Raw genomic sequence first — 9,324 nt, 5'->3', positions numbered from 1 at the left:
TATATACTCATCAAATACTTATAACCGAATGCATATATACTTATCAACTACTTATAACTGAATGCATATACACATGAAATGTATACAACTGAATGCATATATACCTATCAAATACTTATAATCGAACGCATATACACATCAAATGTATACAACCGAATGCATATATACCTATCAAATACTTATAATCGAATGCACATACACATTAAAGGTATATAACCGAATGCATATATATACCTATCAAATACTTATAATCAAAAGCATATACACTTCAAAGGTATATAACCAAATACATATAAATACATATCAAATAAGATATAAATAACACATAATTATTATAAATTTATAATTCATTTGTTGTTATTTTTACAAAGAACTTACTAAACAAATATTTTAAATGATTTACAATCATATAGCCTGCTAGGCTTGAAGCCTGACTCAGAACACCAACATTAAGCCTGCTAGACATTAAGTCTTAAAAATTCACCGGCATTAAGCCTGCTAGGCACAGAACCTTAATATCATAGATACAAAGATGATTCATCATATAATTCTTAATAGCAAACACATGCTCCAAACATTTATGTACAATTCACACATTAACTTCACCTTAAGAAGTTTGTAATCCATGTTCGAATCTTATAAATATTTACAATTCATACTTTTAATTCAATTCAAGTACTTGTATACGTATATACATCTATTCGAATCAAACACATAAATATTTAAAAGTCATACCTTTAATTTAATTCAAGAACTTATACATGTATATACATATACATTCGAACCTCACATATACATATATAAAATTCATACCTTTAATTCAATTTATATACTTTTAATTACAACTCATCAAATATATAATAGATATACATGTATATATATTGATTTAATAACATTAAATTGCTAATAGACTTACCTCAGACAATGAAGATCGAAACCGGGCGATTAGTCGATGACTTTAGTTTTTCCCCGATCCAACTTCAATTTCTTTCGTTCTTGATCTAAATATATTAAAAATGAACTAGTTTAAATATTATTTCATTCAATTTAGTCGAAAAACACATAAATGGGCAAATTATCATTTTCCCCTAACATTTACACTTTTTACAATTTAGTCCCTATTGCATAAAACACAAAATACACAAAATTTGCCCACACTATGCTAGGGCCAAATATTCATAGGCTTCATAAAAGTCCAAACATTTCATTTATTTCACATTTTAGTTCCTCAAACATTTATTTTCACAATTTAGCCCTAATTACTCAATTTCACCAAAAATTCAAAAACAAAACATGTTAATCTTTTACATATCTTTCATATTTCATCATCAACTATCACAAAGCTCAAGCATTCATCAATGACATATCTCAAAATCATAATCAAATTCTAAAATTAAAGCATGAGTTTGATAGAACACGAAGCAACGATCACAAAAATGTAAAAATCATCAAAAACTGAAGCCGAAACATACCTTAATCTAACTATGGAAATGCCGAAACTTTAAAAAGCCATGGATGAGTTCTTCATGTTCAACATTCGACTAAGAAAGATGAAGATATTCATGTTTTCATTACTTATTTTAATTATATATTATAATTAACCAAATGACTAAATTAACCCAATTATAATAAATATATATAACATATATATTAAGGTCAATTTTGTCATATGCCACCCACTATCTATTTCATGGTCTAATTTCTTCTTAACTCCTCCCATTTTAAAAGGAAACAAAAATTAGATGCTTTTAGATTTGACCCCTAAATTTCCATCTTACGAGATTAAGTTATTTTATCAAATTGAGCACTCAAACGATCAATTTTTCATACGAAATTTTCACACATATTAATTCACATACTGCAAATATAAAAAATAATATTAAAACATTTTTCTGACTCAGATTTGTGGTCTCAAAACCACTTTGTCCGATTAGGGTCAAAATCAGGCTATTACAACTCTCCCCATTTAGGGATTTTCGTCCCCGAAAATCTTACCAGTAAATAGGTTTGGATAACGTTCTTTCATCGCATCCTCTGGTTCCCATGTTGCTTCTTCGGCTCTGTGTTTATGTTACAGTACTTTAAATAACGAAATTCTCTTGTTTCATAACTTTTTAACTTCACGAGCCAAAATATGAATCGGTTCTTCTACATATGACATATCAGATTTCATCTCAACCTCTGACGGACTAATCACATGTGAAGGATCAGATCGGTATCTACGAAGCATCGAAACATGAAATACATTGTGAATCTTTTCTAGCTTAGGTGGCAACAACAATCTATAAGCAACCGGCCCGATACGCTCTATAATTTCATAAGGTCCAATGAATCTCAGATTCAATTTGCCTTTACGATCGAATCTGAGTCTTTTCAAATTTACATATGATTTCTGATGATCTGATGCTGCTTTCAGACTATCTCGAATCACTTTCACTTTCTACTCATTTTCTTTAATCAAATCAACCCCGTGTATCTTATTCTCGCTAAGCTCGATCCAATATAATGGTGTACGACATTTACCACCATACAAAGCCTCGTAAGGTGCCATTTTGATGCTAGATTGAAAACTACTATTATATGCAAATTCAATCGAAGGTAAGTATCGTTCCCATGTACCTTCAAACTCAATAATGCAACATCTCAACATATCCTCAAGTATCTAAATGATTCGTTTGGACTGACCATCTGTTTGGGGGTGAAAAGCTGTGCTAAAGTGTAGTTTCATTCCCAAAGAATCTTGCAATTTCTTCCAAATTTGCAATGTGAATCTTGGGTCTCTGTCCGAAACTATAGAAATAGGTACACCATGCAACCTCACAATCTGTGAAACATATAACTCAGCTAGCTTATCAAGTGAATAATCTATGCGAACTGGAAGAAAATGTGTCGATTTAGTCAATCTATCCACTACAATCCAAATAGCATCTTTCTTGCTCGGTGTCAACGGTAAACCAGATACAAAATCCATCGTGACTCTGTCCCATTTCCATTCCGGTATCATGATCGGCTCAAGTAATCCAGAAGGTACCTGATTCTGAGCTTTTACTTGCTAGCAGACTAAACATTTCGAAACAAAGTCAGAAATATCTCGTTTCATAATATGCCACTAGTAAAGCTTTTTCAGATCATTATACATTTTTGTAATACCTGGATGAATAGATAATCGACTATTATGAGCTCCATTCAATATCATCTGAATTAACTCTGGATTTTTCGAAACACATAATCAGTTTCTGAATCTCAAACAATCCTCAGCATCAACTAGAAACTCTGAATCAACATTCAAGTCACATTGAGCCTGTTTTGCAGTTAAATCATCATTGACTTTCTGAGCTTCAAAAATCTGTTGAACAAATAATTGTTTTGCTTTTAACTCAGCTATTATCGTACCATCATCAGACATAGCTATATGCGCGTTCATTGCACGCAAACCAAACAATGATTTTCAACTTAGGGTATCAGCAACAACATTAGCTTTTCCCGGATGATAATCAATCACAAGCTCGAATATTTTAGCAACTCTAACCCCCGTCGCTGTCTCAAATTAAGACCCTTCTAAGTCATCAAATATTTCAGGCTTTTATGATCAAAATAAACATAACATTTTTCGCCGAACAAATAGTGGCACCATATTTTCAAAGCAAACACAATAGCGACCAATTCGAGATCATGCGTCAGATAGTTCTTTTCATGTGGCTTTAACTATCTTGAGGCATAAGCTATAACTTTGCCTTCCTGCATCAAAACACAACCCAAACCGTTCAAAGATGCATCGCTAAAAATAACAAATTCTTTATCCGTCTCTAGCTGAACTAGTACTAGAGCTTCGGTCAACAGGGCTTTCAACTAATCAAAACTTTTCTGGCACTTTTCTGACCACTCGAACTTAACATCTCTCTGTAATAGATTTGTCATTTAGGTTGCAATCATAGAAAATCCTTTAACAAACCGTCTGTAGAAACCAGCGAACCCCAAAAAGCTTCGAACTTCTGAGACATTCCTCGGAGGTTTCCAATCCAATATAGCTAAAATTTTGCTCGGATCTACCCGAATACCCGATGCTAATACAACATGGCCCAGAAAGCTGACTTCCCGTAACTAGAACTCACATTTATTGAACTTTGCATACAACTATTTATCTCGCAAAGTCTGTAACACAAGTCTCAAATGTTCGACATGCTCGTTTCATCACGAGAGTAGATCAAAATATCATCTATGAATACTACCACAAATTGATCCACATATTGTCTGAATATCCGATTCATCAAATCCATGAAAACAACAGGTGCATTAGTAAGTCCGAAAGGCATAACCAAATCTATCTTCAAAAACAGTTTTGAATTATTCCACATGCTAAGTAATTGGAAAAATCAGTAAACCAAGGTGTTTCATAAATTTGTCTTACCTCAAAGATATGCTCGTTAGGAAAATTCTCATTAATTGGAATAAATGAAGAAGTTACCTCATTTTGTTCCAACCTTGACAGATGATCGGCTACTTGATTTTCAACACCTTTTCTATCTTGGATCTCAAGTCAAATTCTTGGAGCAAAAGTATCCATCGAATTAGCCTTGGTTTAGCATCTTTCTTCATGGGTAAGTACTTAATGGCAGCATGATCGGTAAATACTATAACTTTGGTACCTAAAAGATATGAATGGAACTTGTCAAAAGTAAAAAACTGTAGTAAAATGTTTTTTTCAATTACCGTATAATTGATCTGGGCTCCTGTAAAAGTTCTGCTTGCATAGTAGATAGGGTTTAGGGTTTAGGGTTTAGGGTGAAACACTTTATTCCTCCTTTAGCCCATCATACCTCCAATAATAGAATTGCTTACATCATACAACAACTCAAAAGGCATGTTCCAATTAGGTGTAACAATTATTGGGGCTGAAATTAACTGACTTTTTAATTCTTCAAAAGCTTGTAAACATGCTTTGTTAAAATAAAAAATAGTATATTTTCTTAAAGCATACATAAAGGTTTAGAAAATTTTGAAAAATCCTTTATAAATCTACGATAAAAACTAGTGTGGCCTAAAAAACTTCTAACTCCTTTCACACTAACTGAAGGCACTAATCTTTTAATTACGCCCACTTTTTCTTTATCCACTTCGATTTCTTTCTTGGAAATTTTGTGCCCTAAACAATTCCATCCTTAACCATAAAATGACACTTCTCCTAATTAATGATGAGATTCATCTCCTCACATCTTTTAAGTACCTTAGCCAAATTATTCAAGAAAATATCGTAAGTATTACTAATAATAGTGAAATCATCTATGGAAATCTCAACATAATTTTTAACCATATCAGTGAAAATTGCCATCATACATCGTTGAAATGTGGCAGGTGCATTACATAAGCCGAAAGCCATTCACCTAAAAGCAAATGTACCATATGAGCAGGTAAAAGTAGTTTTATGTTGGTCTTCCAGGGCTACAACTATTTGGTTGTATCCTATATATCCATCTAAAAAGCAATAAAATTCATTACCTGCCAGTCGATCTAGCATTTGATCCATAAAGGGTAAAGGAAATTGATCCTTACGAGCGGCTTTGTTTAGCTTTTTGTAACCAATACAAATTCTCCAACTCGTGATAGTTCTCATCAGGGTTAACTCGTTTCGTTCATTTTCGATGATCGTGATTCCACCTTTCTTCGGTACACATTGTACCAGACTTACCCAAGAACTATTTGAGAAGGGGTAAATAATTCCCGCATCTAACCACTTAATTACCTCGTTTTGAACCACTTCTTTCATGATAGGGTTAAGTCTCATGTTCCCATCAATCTTACCTTTTTCACCTTCCTTTTTATGCATACAAAGGGAAGGACTTATACCTCGGATGTTAACTATTGTCCAACCAATTGCCTTTTTAAACTTCTTTAAAACAACAATTAATTGATCCTCTTGATATTATGTCAAGTCCACTGAAATAATCATAGGTAAAGTATAACTATTACCGAGATAAACATATTTTAAGTGAGATGAAAGTACCTTTAGTTCGAGTTTAGGTTGTTCCTTGATTGATAATTTGGTTTGTGTAAATACCCTAACTTCTAACTCTAGCGGTTCGAACCGTAATTATTTAATATAACTCATCGGATTAGCTTCCATCAAAACCAAACCTTCATTACCTTTTTCATCTTCGAATGGTTTAGACTCTAAAGCGTTCTCCAACAGGTCTTCTTTAGGATTGCTTCCCATAGAAACTAAGGTTTCTAAATCCTCCATTTCTGAATACTCTTCCATTGAATTGAGAAATTTAATTGCCTTCAAAATGTTAAACATTACCTTATCGTCTTGAACTCGCATCATGAGTTCACTTTTTTACACGTCTATTAGTGTTCTTCTCGTGGCTAGGAAAGGTTTTCCCAAGATGATCGAAACTTCTTTATCTGCTTCAAAATCTAAAATAATGAAATATATAGGAAAAATGAATTTATCGACTCTTACCAAAACATCTTTGATCTTTCCTTCGGTATATGGTAATGATTGATCCACAAGTTGAAGTGTTATAGTAGTGGGTCTTTCTTCACCTATTCCCAATAGCTTGAAAATAGATTTGGGCATCAAGTTAATGCTTGTTCCTAGGTCACACAAAGCTTTACTACAATATAATTCACCAATGTTGCAAGGTATCGTAAAGCTTCTAGGATCCTTCAGTTTCAGAGGTAGCTTGTTTTGTAAAAATGCACTACACTCCATCAAAGTGACAGTCTCATACTCGGTAAGTCATTTCTTCTTGGACAAGATATCCTTCATAAACTTCACATAATTGGGCATTTGTTCTAAAGCCTCCACCAATGGAATGTTGATGTGTAATTGCTTTAAAACATCCTAGAACTTCTTGAATTCTACCTCTTGTTTCTGTTTGTTTTGCTAAAGTCTTTGAGGATATGAAACTCTAGGTTAATATGAACAACTTTTCTAAGGAGATAAATCTGCAAAAGAAGGTGTTAATTTTTTAGAATTCACTAGTTTAGGGTTTATCTCATCAGATTTTTCAGCCTTTGATTTTTCTATTGTAGGACCTTCAACTGTTGGTTAACTTTCTGCTTTTTCAGTAAACTCATCTTCAACCACAACCTTTTTTAGGTTCCAAAATCTTACCACTACATAGTTTTACCACTTTGCAATGCTCCTTACCCAAATTTATTAGATTTTCTGTGTCACTCGGCAAGGCTCACTATAGTCTACTACGAAGCTCCGTAGCTAACTGACCCATCTGGTTCTCTAGATTCTTCAGTATTGCTGCTTGGCTTTGGATCGTTGCTGCTTGACTTTGGATCAAGGCATTATTTTTCGCAATGTACACCTTCAACAAGTCATCCAGCTTAGGGTGGTTTTGGGGCTTGTTGGTTAAACCCTTGGGTGTGGTTGGGTCTATGTTGCATTTCATTGTTATTCAGTCCATTTCCTTAGTTATTCAAAGAAAAGTTCAGATGGTTCTACCATGAAGGATTGTAGAAGTTGGACTGTGGTCCATCCACTTCTATTTTGATACTGGTTCCTTACATAACAAATTGATTCAGGATTTAAAGGGCAATTCTCGAAAGAATGACCATCCCCACAGTATATAGAAGTGACTACTTCATATTGACTTGGTGATTGAGCTGCAAAATTTTTCAAACCATTAGTGGTAAACTATTTTAACATAGAGGAAATAGAAGATACCTGAGCAGAGAGTGAAGTCAGTGCATCCACTTCATGCACTCTGGATACATGTCTTCCTGAAACTGCTCGATTTATCTGCCATTGGTAGTTATTGCTTGCAATCCTTTCAATGATATCGTAAGCCTCATTATAAGACTTAGATAAAATCGTACCATTCAACATGTTAATAATTTAAGTATAATATAATTATTTTATAATTATTATATATTTTTTGACAAGAATTACTACGAAATTGCATGAATTTGAGTTAAAAAGGGCATGAAAAAATGTATATATTTTTGTGTTTCCAATCATGCTATCCTCTGATCGAGAATACACCAATATATCATCTATGAAAACCAATAAGAAATGATCTAGATAGAAATGGAATACTCTATTCATCATGTTCATAAATACGGCAGGTGCATTCGTCAACCCGAATGGCATGAAAAAAAACTTCGTAATGACCATATCGAGTCCTGAAAGCAATCTTTGTCACATTCGAGTCCTTCACCTTCAACTGATAATACCCAGACCTCAAATCAATCTTCGAAGAAACTGAAGCTCCCCGAAACTGGTCAAACAGATCATCAATCCTCAGTAGCAGATACTTATTCTTGATGGTCAACTTATTTAGCTGGCGATGATTGATGCATAGCCTCAAAGTCCCATCCTACTTCTTCACGAACAACATCGGTGCTCCTCACGGAGACACACTCTGATGAATGAACCCACGATCCAACAATTCTTGCAACTATAGTTTGAACTATTTCAGTTCTTTAGGTGCCATGCGATAGAGCACAACAGACACCGGAGGAGTACTAAGATAGAGCTCAATACTAAACTCAACTTCTCTATTTGGCAGTAATCCTGGCAACTTCTCAGGAAACACATCCCGAAGATCACAGACAATTCAAATCTTATCCAACCTCTTCACCCTACAATCGGCATTCAGGATATAGGCTAGATCAGCTTCGAAACCTTTCCAGACTAACTTTTCAGCACGAAGCAAAGAAATCACATTCAACAACAACTCAAACTTCTCACCACCAGCAACAACTTTTGAACCACCAGCATCACACAGAGTCACCAACTTTGCCTCGCAATCCACCTTAGCCTGATGCTCGGACAACCAATCTATAACTAGAATGATGTTAAAACCCCAAAATGGTAACTCAAGAAGATCAATCGAAAACACTTGTCCCTGAACCATTAGGGACAACGATAATAAACCCAATTCACCACTACACTATCACCAAGAGGGCTCTTAACCGTAACACTCGATCTAGATGTCTCTATGACAATCCCTAACTCTCTAGTTACGTCTCTCAAAATAAACGACCTCGTCGCACCAGAATCAACTAAAGCTAGAACAGGAAAAGATTGTAGCGTGAGATTACCTACGATAACATCAGTAGCCTCTCTAACCCAGGGCTTCCTCACTGCATAAACTCTGGTTGGACCACCATCACCACTTTGAGCAACACCACACTGACCAATGCCTCTACCACCATCTCCTCTACTACAGCCTCTCCCTCGAGTCGGAGTAGGTGCAGTAGCAATAATAGGCTGGTCGCGTACAAACAATGGCTCTCCTCGGGCAGTCACTCACACGATGCTCCATTGAACCACAAACAAGACAAGCACCTATCATCCTACAGCAC

The sequence above is a fragment of the Gossypium hirsutum genome, chromosome D01 (genome assembly GCF_007990345.1).
Source record: "Gossypium hirsutum isolate 1008001.06 chromosome D01, Gossypium_hirsutum_v2.1, whole genome shotgun sequence".
Taxonomy (NCBI): Eukaryota; Viridiplantae; Streptophyta; class Magnoliopsida; order Malvales; family Malvaceae; genus Gossypium; species Gossypium hirsutum.
This window is presented reverse-complemented; position numbering follows the sequence as displayed.